The following is a 17174-nucleotide window of genomic DNA, read 5'->3' on the forward strand; positions in this document are numbered from 1 at the left end:
TGACATAGATTTGGACCCATATCTACAGAGGGTGAGGACCTGGGGTTTTCATTTATTGGAGGGGACTTCTTCTCCCATCCAAGGAGCCCTAGTGAGATGGCTACCATTTCTGCTGCTTTCTAGGGATAAAGAAAGAAGTTTTCCTGTTTAAAGTGAGTGAGTGGGAACTTGAGTGCAGCCCTTCATTAAGAGTGTTTGTTCTTCTGCTTTCTGTAGGTCTCTGTCAAGTCTCCAGTCTACAAGAATGTCAGAGCTTTGGTCCTTCAACTTTCAAGGTCCAAGTCTGTAACTAAATCATCGTGAGATGACACACCCTCAGTTTATCCTTAACTTTTAATTTCATTTCAGGAGCCCAGAAATCCACCTCTCTTTGTTTCCAGCTAGGCTGTGTATTTTGGTGTGCATGTGTGTGTGTATGTGTGTGTGTATTTTGGGGTATTTTTAATCCAGAGTTTCTAGCCATAGTTTGTAGCAGGAGAGTGGTCCTTTGGTAACAACTGAATGTACTCTGCTTTAGGTTCCATAATAATTCTCATTCATGTTCTTAGATGTCTTTGATTAGATTAGGATGAAATTTACAATTCATTATCAATTTTTTCTAACCATTATTTAATCAATTAAAATCCTCAACAAATTTTTTAAAGATTTTTTATTTATTCATTTGAGAGAGAGTGCAAACAAGAGCATGAGCATGGGGGTGGGCCAGAGGGTGAGGGAGAAGCAGATGCCCCACTGAGCAGGGAGCCTGATGTAGGGCTCGATCCCAGGACCCCAGGAGCATGTCCTGAGCTGAAGGCAGAATCTTAACACTGAGACACCCGACACCTCTTAGCAAGTGTTTATTGAATATTTTATGCCTGGAGGCATGTTAGAGCATGAGGATTCCATAGCTAATAAAACATACCCCTTCCATGCCCTCATGAATATAAAACATAGTAGAAGAAATTGATATTAAACAACAATGTTATGAATAAAGTCATCTTGGGGAAGAAATAAAGCAAAACCGAGATAAGGAAATGAATTTAGACAGGATGACTGGAAAAGGCTTCTAAGACCTCCAAGAAAACCTAGAAAACAGTTTCATAGAAATGCCTATTATAGTTCTGAATTATTTATTAATGACCTTTAGGACTAGAGGGTGTGATGTTTGGAATTAATTAAGAAAAGGCTCTCAGATTTTACTCAATAGACCACAGTCATTACATGGGCTCAGATATACCTTAGGTTAAATGCCACTTGGTTGATGTTAGAAGCTACACACAGGAAAAAAACAAACCACAAAAAAAATCTATAAATATTATATGGCTAGCATGTGACTCTTACAGATAGTAATTGATTTAAATCATTTTAAATCGTGTGATTTAAAATGGTTTTTCACTTTTTTTGGGAAACTGGTATTTTTTCAGTTTCATTGAGGTGTAATTGACAAAATTACAAGATACTTAAAGTGTACAACAGGATGATTTGATATATGTGTATATTATGAAAGTAATCCACTGTCGAATTAATTAACAAATCCATTACCTCACATATGTACTTTTTTTTTCTTTTGGTGAAACCATTTACGTCTCCTTTCTTACAAATTTCAATTATATAATATGGTGTTATCAAGCAAATTTCCATGATATAATCACCATGTTACACATTAGATCTCAGACCTTATAACTGAGAGTTTATACCCTGTCACCAACTTCTCTTTATTCTCCCACCCACAGCCTCTGGCAACCACTTTTCTACTCTTTGTCTTGGAAACTGATAATAATTTTGGTTTCAGCTCATGTTCATGGATGTATGTTTGAGAAATGCTATATACTCTATCCCCTTTTATAAATAATCTAATGCAAATTAGCATAACAAAGGTTCTGAAAACTTTGAAGGATTTAACTTTGTTTAAGGCAGCATATCTCAAACTAACTTGGCTATGGAATGTTGTGGTAGAAAGAGTTGAAGTCCCTGTCTCTTGCTGGCTGGCAACCAGGACTTAGTCTCAGCTCTAGAAAATGTCCTCAGGCTCTAGGCACATGCTTCTTTCAAAGCAGGGCAACTCATTTAGTCAAACCTAGTGAGGGTGTCTATCTTTATTTCCAAAAGATGGAATCTTACATAATGTATTTTATTCATGGGAGTGACTTTTCCCATTATTCTTGTCATATATTATAACCTAATCATGGGAGTGTTATTCCTTCATAGTCACAGGTCATGCTTATATTCAAAGCATGGGAGTTTTGCAAGGTACATACACTAGTGGGAAGCAACCTTTGGGGCCATCCCAGAATTCTGTTTAGCGCACAGCAAAATTCCCTCCCTGATTTGGAGGGTGAACGCTTGAGAAGAGGTGAGCCTCAAGCATTATAAAGACTAGTATTTTCCTTATAATGTCTACAGGAGAAATGAACTTGATAATTTATCACTAGAAAAGGAAAATCTTTAAAAAACCATATCACTGAACTTGTGTGCTTCTTTTTCTCCTAATAAATATGAAATGATCATTTTCCCCACTTTTTTGCAAGATACAAATTTGAAGCCAAACTACATGTTCTTCTTGTCTTAAGCAGTTTCCTTCCTATTTCTTTTTAAACTTTTTTTTTTTTTTAAGATTTTATTTATTTATTTGAGAGAGAGACAGTGAGAGAGAGCATGAGCGAGGAGAAGGTCAGAGAGCGAAGCAGACTCCCCATGGAGCTGGGAGCCTGATGCGGGACTCGATCCCGGGACTCCAGGATCATGACCTGAGCCGAAGGCAGTCGTCCAACCAACTGAGCCACCCAGGCGTCCCGTCCTTCCTATTTCTGAATGACACTTTGAAAGTGAAATTTATAATAATTTTGAAGAAGGCTTATGGGATTATGAGGAAAAGAAATGTAAGTTATGTGCTTCAGAACCTGACTCTTCCTACCCACATTAAAAAGCATTCTTTTCTTCCTCAGAAGTAAGGTTATGAGAGAGAAAGAGAGTAAGGTTATGAGAGAGAGAGAGAGAGAAAAGAATGAGAATAAAGTAAAGAAAAGTCAAAGCAAATACATAGAAAATAAATGAAATGAGTAAACTGAAAAGAAATTTAATAAAGGATTGGGATAAGGACATTTGTCCCCTTCACCACTGGGTAGGTACAGAATGGGGTGTCCCTAAGGGAGAAGGTAGGTGCCTTCTCTTCACCTTGTAGTTCCTCAGGAGTATTGCCCAATGGGGTAAACGAATTCTTACTGCGTTAGGGAGAATGCCTCCTAGACTATGACTGCTAGTTAAATTCATTATAGATACCCGACCTTTAAAAAACAAAGAGAATTGAGATATGGGGTTAGCATTTTGAGGTGTAGTTCATGGGGTTGCATATTAAAGATATATATATATATATATGAAACTAACCTACAAATAAAATATAATACACACTAAAATATGGGAGGCCATGGGCAGAAGTAATGTTTTGAAGAAGTGGAGACAATATACAAAGAGGCTGTATTTTCCTGCATCTGAAAGAATGAAGTGTTTTAGGTAGAGAGTGGAATGGCACTCTAGTGGTTAGGAAAGGTCAAAGTTGGCAAGTTTAGGATGCCATTACAGTGAGATAAATCTCAAAGCTCAGGTGTAAGAACCACCTTAATGAAGAGAAGTTTCATCAAGTAAATTAACAAAGACAAGGTTAATTTGTGCTATTAAGAGTTCTTGGTAGCAGCCCATTTTTCACGTCTTAATCATAAAAAAAGAGAAGTTAGTTCCAGTGAAAAATCAATCGGAAGGAAAGCAAAGTACATCTGAAAGATTATGTTCCATTCAGTGAGCCCCCTGACCAGCTCACCGAAGAAATGAGAATAGCTTCATAATGGCAATTTCTTTCTCTCTCTCTTACTCACTTAGGCATGTGCGTAGTAAATATTGATAAATTTCATTGAGGAGACAGCTTGTTTGTGGCTTGCCCAGAGCAGAGCCACTAGGGATGGGGGTGTTTGCACCTGATGCCCCTTTTATGCTCATAGAATGAGTCCTGGGAGACTTCTTTATCTTAACAATGCTCTGCTAGCCTAAAAGGACCCTTTTAAAAAGATGATATAATTTATCTCCTCAGTAGATGTATGTTTGCTATACGTTACTTGTTTTAGAGCTAAGGGAGAACGATAGTAGTCGGAATGCATTATTCCATTTGATGCAATATCTTTTTATCAAGAATTTTATTGGTCTGATTTATGGAGTTAGTTTATGAAGCCAACATACAGTGGGCTCTTGACCTCAAGGCTCTGTGCTCAATATCTTGCAAGGGCATATTATTATTAGTAGTAGTAGTCTTCATATTACTTTTTTACTCCTTTTTGACACACAACTGATATATAAGGTTACTATAAGTAGTTATTGGTAAAAAGAATTTATTAAAAAGTTCCCACTATTTCTAGCAGTATCTAAAAATGAGCGCTAAATATTTTATATATACACAGAAATAGTTCATGTTCTATATACTTGTTATTGCTAATGTTGCTTAATAAATAATTTTATTAAAAATTTTATTATGTTCAGTTACCCACTATGTAGTATGTAATTAGTTCTTGATTATATAACTATATTTTCAAAATGGTGGTTCTTCACATTTCAGAGGGTCAAAGGCCACTTTTAAAATGAATGTATGTCCAAGCATAGACAATTTTGCATGTAATTTTTGAGAGTTTATGAATGCTCTAAAGCACAAGGGGCTACGTAGTTTTCAGAATAAGGAACCTTGACTCAACTCATTATTTTTAGTTTACTTGAATATATTAGATATTTTCTGTGGCTTCAGATCCTCCTGAGCCTCTATTTCTGGGAAGTTTTTCCACTCATGGCCTTTTCAGAAGGAGGAAGTCTAGTAAGTATACTTAGTCCTTTCTCTTCTTTTCCAACTGAGTACAATGGGGTGGGCACATGATACAAGAAAGTCAATTCACTAGTTAGCTAGCAACCTGTCCCATTTTTTCCTTCTAGGAAATTTGAACCCAGAAACATGTAGATTCTAACTGAAGAAAGACATGTAATCTATTATTGGAAGTGCCTTGCGAGTGAAACACAAGACAAATAAGGGTAAATCTACAACTAAACACCCCAAAGTGAAAAGTGTTAATATAAGAAATAAAAAGAAAATATTAAATCTACCCCATCTCCCCCCAAACCCAGGTCACCTACAATAAGAAATGTGTCAGGAGAAATTCAGTGTTAACAGTGGATGCCAGAAGATATTGAAGGAATAGCCTTAAACTGGAAACTTAGAATTTATTGCAGCAAAAATGAGGATGTCCAGACATAGTGTTACTGCAGTTTTTTTCATTCAAAATCCAGTTTACCATGTGTCACTCTAGACTTGTTGTCCACTAGTCAGTACACCCTGTCCATGCGTTCAGAGCTCTCATTGGCTTTGTGGGTCTAGATACTTGAGGAAAACCTCCTATATGAAGGACGAAAGGAAACAAATATGTAGAAGACAAAAGAGGTCATAGAAAACAAAGGCAAGGGTGGCTGGGTGGGTCAGTGGGTTAAGCCTCTGCCTTCAGCTCAGGTCATGATCTCAGGTCTTGGGATCGAGTCCTGAATCAGGATCTCTGCTTGGCAAGGAGCCTGCTTCCTCCTCTCTCTCTGCCTGACTCTCTGTCTACGTGTGATCTCTTTCTCTGTCAAATAAATGAAAAATATCTTAAAAAAAAAAAAAAAGGAAGAAAAGAAAACAAAGGCAAACTGGAAGCCGAAGAAATCATCAAAGAAAAAAAAATTCGTTGATCAGGGATCAGGGATAAGGATGATCCCAGGATCCTAAACAAGAGAAGGATACTACAAAAGGAACATTCCCACAGCAAATAAACACTCTTAACTGTTATAATTACCGTACTAGAAATAAAAAATGTAATAGAGGGTTTCTAATATAAAATTGAGAAATTCCACCAGTATGGAGAATTAAAGAAGAGGTTAAAAATATAACAAATGAGATTAAAGAATTAGAAGATCAATTCCTAAATTTTTCACAGAACAAACTAAAAGAATTCCAGAAGGGAAATAGGGAAAGGAATTCCCTAGGATTGGAAGGACCTGAGTTTGGAGATTTAGATGGTGCAAGCAAGTAACAACATTTACCCCACAGTTGTTGACTAGTTATAAAGTTATAATTGTTAGGACAGCATAATTATTATGACAAAAAAGGGATCTCAGAAAAAGATCCAGACATATAGGGAAAGTTGATAAATGAGAAAGGTAATTCCAGAAATCCATTGGGAACCTTTAAACTCTTGGATAAATACTTCAGAGATAATTTGTTATTTGTAGAGAGAAAATAAAATCAGATTTCTACTTCATGTCGTACATAAGGATAAATTTCAGGCAGCTTAAAATCTAAAGATAAAGAAGCAAAACTTTAATATATGAGAAGAAAAAAATTTTAACCTTGGGTTAGGAATTATTTCCTCTAATAAGCAAACTAAAAAGCACATTTATACAGGAAAAGATCAAGAGGTTTGAGTATAAACAATTGAGATATTTTGTTTAAAGAAAGACATCACGGGGTCCCTGTGTGGCTCAGTCTAAGTGTCTGACTCTTGGTTTCAGCTCTGTGATCTCAGGGTTGTGAGATTGAGCCGGGGCTTGGGCTCAATTAAGACTGTCTCCCTCTCCCTCTGCTCCTTGCCACTGTGCTCTCTCTAAAATAAATAAATAAATATTAAAAAAAAAATTTTGAAAGACATCATGAGTAATATCTAAAGACAAACCAGAGGTAAGATGATTACTACATATATCTCTGTCAAAGGATAATATCCAGAATTTGTGTCCTACTGATCAATAGAAAAAAAAAAAAGGAAATATGAGCAAATGAATTCTAGGAGCTAAATACAGACAAGGAAACTGGAAGCTAGTAACCATTAAGAAGTTCTCAAATTTATTGAAAATCAGAGACATGCAATTTGAAGTCAGAGTAAATATTATTTCACACTAAATAAACTGGAAATGTTATGAAAGTCTAAGAATACCAAGTATTGGCAAAAAATGGTTGAATGTTGGTATCTGCTCCTCTGAGTGTGAATGTCAGTAGAATGTTTCTTTAAACATTTCTGTACTTGCTTGTTTTAAAAAACATAATTCATAATTAAAATTTTTGAGGTGATTATTTATCTCTATGTCTTCAAACAAGCTGAGGATCACAAGGATTATCTATGTACAGTTATAAAGAACTCTTTTCTTTTTTTTAAGATTTTATTTATTTGACACAGAGAGAGAGATCAAAAGTAGGCAGAGAGAGAGGGAGAAGCAGGCTCCCTGCCGAGCAGAGAGCCTGATGTGAGGCTCTATCCCAGGACCAGAGATCATGACCTGAGCTGAAGGTAGGGGCCTAACCCACTGAGCCACCCAGGAACCCTATAGAACTCTTGTTTCATGAAAGTATTTTGGCTTTATATTTAAGGTTAGGTTATTATTATTACAGCTTTCTACTTTTTTCTAACATTTCAGTGTTGGTGTATTTTTTCTAGAAAATGATCTATTCTGTTGATACTTTAGTATTCTTTAAATAAGAGTAGACATTGTAAATTCTAATAATTTGAAAATCTTGTTAGTGTCTGGGGTTACATTTTCTTCCTCATTCTTATTACAGATTCATGCATTTTCTCTTTAGTTTTTATTAACCTTGCTAGAAGTTTATTTGTTGGCTTTTTAAAAAAATCCAGTCTTTTGGTTAGTGAATTAATCAAATTAATCAATTAATCAATTGTTTCTTTTTCTTTTAATAGTCTCAACATCTGTACAGAGCAATACTTCTAAAATGATGCTGTTTTAATATAACTGTAGAGGTCCACTCCCACGCAGGAGTCTCTCCAGGATTTCTTTACTACCACTAACTTCCTCTAGGTCAAGAGTTTTTTCCTTATTTGGGGGAGTCTCAAGTCTTTGAAAAGACTTAGGAGGGATTCCCTTGAAGGAACGTTCTAATGGGGTTCAATTAATCTCAGGATGTGGATGAGCATTCATTTTGCTAGAAGATTCATTGATGGTCTCTAGGAAATTGTAGGTGGATACCCCTCTCCAGTAGAAATGGGGATTGCCCATATGGCTCTTCAGCCCAAAGGAACTTTTACTTAAAGGAGAACAATGACCAGTTCTTCTTGGCACTGGATTGAAGAAGCTCATTGGCTAGCAACAATCATTGCAATTCTTGGCTAACTCTACATCATGACACCAGTTATTTTTTTAGTACCCCCATCCCTTCTGCTGTGTTCACCCAAAGGGCAGGCTCACTTGTTCCTTCAACCTCTCTTAAGACCATACTCCACTTGGTTTCCTTATTTACACATAGGCCAGGTGACTATACAGACTTCTGATCTCCAGCTATATACTGTCATGGTAATAAACACCATACCTTGCCTCCTTTCAGACTTTTCACTATATATATATATATATATATATATATATAAATAAAATTATAAATTATTTATTTTCATATATAATATATAATACATATTATATACATTTTGTTTATATTATATTATATATAATATATTATATATATTATATAAATATATATAAAATATATATAAAATATGTAATATATAATATATAAAAATATATAATATATAAAATATAATTATATATAATATAAATTATATTATATAAAATATAATATATATTATATAAAATATAATTTTATATTATATATAAATTTTATATATTTATATATATATTTATATATTTATAATATATATAATATATATATATAAAATAAAACTTTTCCTTTTCTTAAACAAATCCCACCACAAAAACATCTTTTTGAAATAAGAAAGTTCAGAATTTCAAAACAATTTTTATTCTCTGTGGGCACTGTGAGCCTAATTTGGATGTCAAAAAAAATCATTTAAATGAAAATAAGCATATCAAATATTGAGGATTCCTTTTTTCTCTTTGCTTTCCTGCTATTTATAAAATCAACTCTTTTTTTTTTTTTAAAGATTTTATTTATTTATTTGACAGAGAAAGAGATCACAAGTAGACAGAGAGGCAGGCAAAGAGAGGGGGGGAAGCAGGCTCCTTGCTGAGCAAAGAGCCCAATGTGGGGCTTGATCCCAGGACCCTGAGATCATGACCTAGGCTGAAGGCAGAGACTTTACCCACTGAAGCACACAGGCACCCCTATAAAATCAATTCTTGAGTCCCTATGGATTTCGCTCTTTGATCATGGGAAGGATTATGTACAAGGAAGCAAAAGGAAACTAAGGAAAAAAATTAATATCTCAAAACATTAGTTTGTTATACTGATATTTGTAGTTATCTGTTTTCTCTTGAAAACATTTCCTTTACTTTCCCATTTATTAACTCGTGTAGCCTCAGGCATGAATGTTAACACAGAGACGCACTGAGCTCGGATCCTGGAGTTAGTTACACACGGCTTCTTCTCCCTGACTTTGAGCTAAACTGGGCTTTGTCTTTAATGCTCAGTTTATTCATTTACAAATGTGGGCTAATAACAGTACCTAGTTCATAGGTCTGACGAAGATTCAATGATAAGCATGTATAAAATACACAACAGATTGTATGAAAGCATTTATCTTTTCATCTTTGTCAATGTCACTTCTCAAGAAATATCTCCTAGTATCTCATCTTAAAACTTTACCATTTTCCTGTTCCTTTCCATTCTGCATCGCTCACATTTAATTTTTAAATATCAAAATCGTTTACACCTATACCTACTCTCCCAGTTTTGAGGCTATGAGATAAGTGTTTTTCATCTGTCTAAATCTCCCACCCCACCTGTGAGAGCAAGCAACTCACATTGGAGTTTATTTTAAAGCTTTTTACTTTTTACTAGCTTGTCAAGAAAACAGATCGTCGCACATGATTTGGAGGAAGTAGGAAAGTATAAACCAGAGATAGTCAACCAGAGTTATCATTTTAGTGTAACCACTTTAATAAGATCTTTAAAAAAATTCCTTTTATGGAAGAGAAGTGAATCAATCAAAAGGTCACACCTTATGCGTACATTTTACATTATTGAACAATTGAGGAATCACTCTGGTCCTTGTCTCAACCTCTGTTACCTTCTTCTCATAGGTCCTCAAATGATGGTTTTGTATGTATGTGTGTGTGTGTTTTACACTTCTACAGCTTAGAAGTCTAAAATCAATAATTTGGCAGAACTACATTCCTTCTGGAGGCTTCAGGGGGAAAACAGTTTCCTTACTTTTTCTGCTTTCTGGAGTTCATCTGCATTTCATGGATTTTGATCTTTTTCTCTATCTTCAAATTTGTCTCCTTCTCACTTGACTCCTCCTGTTTCCCTCTTATAAGGACCTTTGTGATTATAATGGACCCACTCAGATAATCCAGGATAATCTCCATAGCCCCAAACCCTTAATTTAATCATGTCTGCAAGTCCCTTTCATATGTAAGGTAACATTCCTCTTTATAAGGATAAGAATGTGAACATCTTTAGGGGGACATTATTCTGTCTCTCAAGTAATCATTAGCCTGACTTTTTTTTTTTTTTTAATCTTTTTTAAATTTTACTTCTTGGAGATATTTTTTAATCATTTTATTTTCTTCATGAAAGTGCGCTGTTTAATCCACATCCCCAATCTCCAGTCCCCCCCACCTCCCCTCTGGTAACCATCAGTTTGTTCTCTGTAGTTAAAAGTCTGTTTCTTGATTTATCATTCTTTTTTTTTTTTCTTTTGCTCATTTATTTTGTTTCTTAAATTCCATATATGAGTGAGAGCATATGGTGTTTGTCTTTCTCTGACTTATTTCACTCAGCATTACACTCTCTAGCTCCATCCAGGAACCTGACTTCTGAAGATATAGATTAGTTTGCCTATTTTTCAATGTTATTGTAAATGCCATCTTTATATACCCTTTGTTGTCCAACATCTTTCACTCAACACTCTATTTGTGACACTCATCGACATGGCTGCTCAGAGCAGTAATTTGGTAGTTTTCATTGCTGCATAGTATTCCATGGCAGTAACATAACACAATTTATTCTTTCTATTGCTGACATGCTTTAAAATTTTATTTTTTAGTTATTGTGAAGAACATTGTTGTTAATCATTTTGTACGTTTTCTCTAATACTTGTATGCATGTGTGTTTTATGGGGTGTATACCCAAGGGTGGAATTTCTGGGTCAGAGAGTATGCGTATATTTACTCGCATAGTTGATGCTTCCAGCCAGGTTTTTAAAGTCATGTAGGGGAGGGTAGAAGACTTTCAGTTGCTCCTTATCCCTGGCAACATGTGGTATGTGTCAGTGTTTTACATCTTTGCTGTTCTGGAGAATATATGATGGTATTTTATTATGCGTTTAGTTTGTATGGCTACCACTATTAGCACTTTTGATATATTTCTTGTCCATTGTGTATCTTGTTTTTGTAGAGTGCCTTCTCAATGTTTTGCTCCCTTTTATACTATGCTAGCTATCATCCTGTCATTGATTTTTCTGAATTCTTCATGTATTCTGGATTAAAATTCTTTGTTGTATATATGGCAAATACCTTCTCCATTCTTGTTCTTTTAATCTCCTAGTGGTACCTATTGATAAATAGAAGCTCTTGACTTTAAGAAGAGTTCAATTCATCATTTTCTTTCCTTTATGGGTAGTGTATTTTGTAAGATATTTTTATCCACCTTAGGATAAAAATGGCTTTCTTCTATGTTGTCTGCTAGAAACTTTATTTATTTATTTTTTTTAAGGTTAGATCTTAAATCTACATGGAAATGAATTTTGTGTATGCTATGACATAAAGGTCAAAATTCCATTTCTTTCCATAAGAAAGTTTCTCTATTCCATTACATTGGATTTTTCTTTAACTATCTTTAAGTATCTTCCATACTTTTAACTATTGTAGCTTCATAAGTCTTTTCATCTAGTATCTTTATTTTTCTTAAGATTGTAGCAGTCTAATTTAGTCTATTTCCATACTTATAATGTGACCTTTTTTTTTTTTTAAAGATTTCATTTATTTATTTGACAGAGAGAGAAAGATCACAAGTAGGCAGAGAGGCAGACAGAGAGAGGGGGGAAGCAGGCTCCCTGCTGAGCAGAGAGCCCGATATGGGACTCGATCCCAGGACTCTGAGATCATGACCTGAGTTGAAGGCAGAGACTTAATCCACTGAGCCACCCAGGCGCCCCAACAATGTGACCTTTTTTGATGCTGTTTTATCTGGCTGCCATTTCAAATCCCTACTCTTTCACAGCCAAATTCCTTGGCAGAGGATTTTATCATTGCTTTTTACTTTCTTCTTTCTGGGATCTTGGCGCTTTAAGGTCTGGTGGCTATTATGGTGGCTCCAAGCTTTCCTTCCTTACCTTCCTGTCTTCCTGCCTTCTTTCATTCCTTCCATCTCTCCTTCCCTCCTTCCTTCCCAGTTCAGCACAGTTGCTAAGAGTTCTGACTTGTTTCTCTAAGTCTTAGCTGTCCTCTTTTGCTCAGCTTTTTGGACACTTGGTTCTGTTATTCTTAAGAATAATAAATATTTTGAGGAAAAAGGAAACACACAAGGTTAGGTTCATATTAATGTATTATTCTTTCCAGAATTTTGGATCCTCAAATTCTGGCTACTTTGGTGGATCTCCAGTACCCCACATAGCTGATTTTTCCCAACAGATTTTTCATTGTTTCTGGTGGGAAGGTTGGCTACAAACTAGTCTGACATAACCAGAATTGGAAGTCCTCAGTGTTTTTGTATGTATTTTTCCAGAAACTGACTGAGGTGTACATTGAAAATAAATTTTGATATGCTGTCTGTTTTTAATATTTAAATATTTTAATGATTTAAATATATTTTTAAATCTATTTAATATAATATAAATATTATATTTATTATTTTACAAAATAAATATATTTTAATATTTCACATATTAATTTATACAAACCACACGTGATTTTTAATAATTTATAAATTATAATATTTATTATTATAATTTATATAAAATATATTTATATAAATTATATATATTCATACAAAATATTATAATATATATACATACATGTATATATATATTAAAAAATGAATTGAAGAAGCTGACTGAAGAAGCCCAGGCCCCTTCGAAATTCAGCACAAATTTCCCTCTCCTGCTCCTCTAGCTCCATTGCTGCCTGGGCCAGGTGCAAGGCCTGGCTCTCCCATTCGGCATCCAGTGCTTGGTCGGCTTGATGCTATGCCTCCTTTTCATGGCGTTGCACCTCCTGGACTTTCCTGGTGGCAGCTGTCTGCTCTGGAGTCATGCCCTTCCAACAATAGGGCAGGACCATATAGGGTTCTGGGCAACCTGGGGTTTCTTCATTATTAGGTCACTGGTGATCTGGTTTTGGATCTTCAGGAGGTTGGCCTCCTGTTCGTGCTGATGCTCATGGCGCTGCCGCTCAGCCAGTTCGGCTGCCTGGGCTTTGTTGGCATTGGCCATAGCAGACATCATGTCCACGCGACAGGACTCCTCTAGCTTGGCCAGCTGGGCGGCCCGCAGGTCCGCGGCAAGGTGCAGTTGGTCATTAAGCATATCCGCGCACTTTTCATCGTCCTAGACTTGCTGTTGCTCCTGCAACTGCCTCTCCAGGCTTTGTCTGAACTGCTCCTGCTGCATTTTCAGGCACGTGACCCTCTCCAGGTCCTCCCCAGCAAAGCACTGCAAGTTGGCTGGGCCACAGGGGGGATCGCTGGGGCCAAGATGGACTGGAAACTCCATCCAGAGTCAGCCAGGATCCCAGAGGTGAAATTCTCACCGATTCTTGAGCTGCTGCTTTTGCCCCCGAAATTCCTGGACTTTCTTGTTCAGCCGACATGTCCGTTCTGCCTCTTTCTTCTCTAGCATCTGGGCTACTAGGGTTTGTTTTTTTTTTTTAAGTGAATAACTTTATTACCTAGGGTCAAAGTAGGGATAGTGGGAGAAGGGGTTGGGGGAAGGGGCCTGCAGCATTCTCCTGACTCCCAGCCTTCACGAGCTTGATGAGGGAGAAGAGAGAGATGAGCATCTTGGGTTATATATAATATAATTTATTATATATAATATTTATAATATTTTATATAATTAACTATATAAATTATACAAATATATAAATATACTTATTATATAAATTATAATACAATAAATTTATTACGTAATAATTTATATAAATCATGTGATTTAAAGAAATCACATATTTAAATATAAATTAAATATATTTAATATTTAATATATAAATATATTTATTATTTTATAAAAATATAAATATATTTAAATATTTTGATATTTCATAAACCTTTATTTCCTTGTTACAAATAAGCATAATTTTTAATACCTGAATCGTATTCTATTTTTTGGGTAGGCCACAAATTAACTATTTCTTCAATATTGAGCTTTTTGTTTAGATTCCAAAATTTAACTACTAAAAGTAATTAGAGGAAAAATTTCTCTAATTGTAAGAAGTTCCATGAAATGTTAACTTTAAATTGTAGTCATGATGATCAATAAAACACGCATAACTACTATGGACATGGGTAACTGTGTTTGCTCTTGCAGAGGATACAAAATATATAAAGATATCTCTGTCATCCAGGTAATGTATTTGGAGACATAAAGCATACGTTGGAAAAACAATATAGGCTAGGTTTTCATCAGAACTTCATGAACAGTAGATATTAAAAAATAGGAATAGTAAAAGGGGAAGGAGGTCATTTAGTCATTGGAAAGGAAGGAGAAACACTTTATGAATACGGTGTGTCTGAGATTGGGTTTTATTGAATGGAGTGAGGAAGGAAGACATACTTAATTATTTTCTAGCTCCTTTTCTTATTTTTGCCTAAGATTGTTTTGGAGGTATTACTCCTAAGTCATGTATGGTTGCATTTTCCTCTGTGTGAAAAAAATTTTCCCATTGATGGATATTTCATGGTCTATAAATCTGTTTCAGTTGAATAAATACATTTAACCTAAGATACTGGATCACAGGAAGTTTGCTGACAAACTGCATAGCTGACAACCCACAGTATGCAAATATTAGGACAGTGTTTTGCTTTGCCAAAGGAAATAAGAAAAACTTTATGATCCTTATTTTCTCCCTTGCCCAGAGACAAAGGCAGGATATACATAGGTCAAATGACTAGCAGTGGGTTGGAGAAGAGAGAGTGCACCAAGGCAGAAAATCCCTGAACTCACCGGCGAGCGAGAATATATCAAACACTTGCATACATATTATTTTATTTAACTATCACATTACACTGCAGGGATAAGCATTATTATTCATCTCTTAAGGTTAGAAAACTGTTTAAAATCAAAATACTAGAAAATGATGAGTCTTCAGTTGGAGTCCGTCTGAAATCAAGACCATGTTCTTTTTATTAAAGTATTAGTGAATTAGTTGTATTAACAAAACTATACCTAAAATAAAACCTCTTATATTATTTCATGTGGGTTTATCCACTCTGTTAAAACTCAGGGTCTTTGAGTTAAATTGATTTTCTAAATCCTTCCTATGAAGAGGTTTGCAAGTTCTATAGAGTGTTCTGGCCAAACAAGCCTAGGGCCCGAGCCAGAGTCCTTCCCTTTGTTCAGTCACTGCAAGAGTGACCGTATTAAGGCACAATAAACATACACTAAATATTTTATCTTTGCTAATATCCATTGTGGGTAAGATTGCAGAGGCACACACTTTGCTGGAAGCAATGTGAATTGGTTTAGTACTTATAGAAAACATACATAAATATTCTGTCAAGAAACATAAAAGTGTTTATTCTCATTGACCCAGTAATTATACTCCTGAGAATGTATGCTAACTAAATAATTTAACAGATGGCAACACTGTAGACAATGTTAGGTTTTTTCAGATTGCATGAAAGAGACATATTCAGGTTACATAAGGAGATGAAGCCCGTGATAAGGATGTGGAAGCTCAGAAGACCTTCTCAGCAGCTGGGAAGCCTGGAGAGTTTCATCACCATTCTCAACAGAACCTCTAAGTGGGCCAGTAACAGCCTTCCTGGTCTGACTTTCAGAAGGCCACACCATTGCTCTGCCTTTGACCGCCTCAACTTCCGCGTCTGGCATTTCCTCTTGCAGAGTCTGACATTTCTGCCCTGAAAGTGTGCCTCGCTCTGTTTTAACTCATTACTCACTTAAAATAACAAGACTCTTTTGACAGCTTATGATGGGCTGGTCATGGTTCTAATAACTTCACATGTTATAACCCATTTAATTTTCACAATTCTCTTAAGAAAAAGGTATTTTTATTATTACCATTTTATCACTGGGAAAGTAGGGCACTGAGAAGTTAATCAATGCGAACAAATCTCCCAGCTAGAAATAAGGGCACTACGTTTCAAAACGAGGCACTTATTCAGTACACTGTACTGCTTCTTGGAGGATGACATGGTTGAGAGCGTTATGTATATACTGAGCAACATTAGCACTCGCTTGGAATGTAAATCTGTCACCATAAACCAGATTACTCAAGAAGAGCATGCCTAGAGAAAAGAGGGACAAGAAGTGAGTCTTCAAAAATGCCAACATTTGGAGTGACAATAGAGGAGATGCAAGAGGGAAGGAGACTTGAAAGGAGGAGCAGGTGAGGTAAAAGAAACACTTGGGTGAGTCTTCTTCCAGGAACTAAGAGAAAAGAGCATTTCAAGAAGGAGAAAATTGTTTTGAATGCTTATTATATATCACATAAGATAAAGAGAGAAATGTGTCTATTGGATTTTCAACAGGGTGATCCGTAGCACCTGGAGTTCTGTCTGTGTAATGAACACAGAGGCCATACTCGAGTGGAGATAAGGAAATGGAAATATTGTATGCAGCAAACTCCCTAGGCATTTGATGGTGAAAGAGACTGGGAACCTGGATTGGTAGCTGGAGGAGGAAGTGATAGCAAGGGAGGATGTGTTTTTTGTTTGTTTTGAATGGAAGGGAGAGATGGGGGGCAGGGAGGGGCAGAGAGAGAGGGAGATGGAGAGAATTTCAAGCAAACTCCCTGCTGCCTGAAGAGCCTGACTCGGGGCTCAAATGTCAGGACCCTGAGATTATGACCTGAGCTGAAACCAAGAGTTGGATGCTTAACTGAAGATGAATAAAATAGAAATGTGAGTGAGAAAGGAATGATTGCTACTTCAGAATTTTGGAAGACAAGAGGAAATGGGAAGCAGAGCCCAGGTAGAAGTTCTTTCTGTGTTAGGAGTAATGCTTTCTCCACTGTACTACAGATGAAAGGGGAGGTGG

The 17174-nt window shown here is 35.9% G+C and overlaps 1 pseudogene; it reads right to left on the reverse strand.

Moving 5' to 3' along the window:
* Positions 1-12987: 12987 nt before the first annotated feature.
* Positions 12988-16007, reverse strand: LOC122915449 (annotated as a pseudogene).
* Positions 16008-17174: the final 1167 nt, after the last annotated feature.

This window comes from Neovison vison, chromosome 8 (assembly GCF_020171115.1).
Source record: "Neovison vison isolate M4711 chromosome 8, ASM_NN_V1, whole genome shotgun sequence".
NCBI classification, from domain to species: domain Eukaryota; kingdom Metazoa; phylum Chordata; class Mammalia; order Carnivora; family Mustelidae; genus Neogale; species Neogale vison.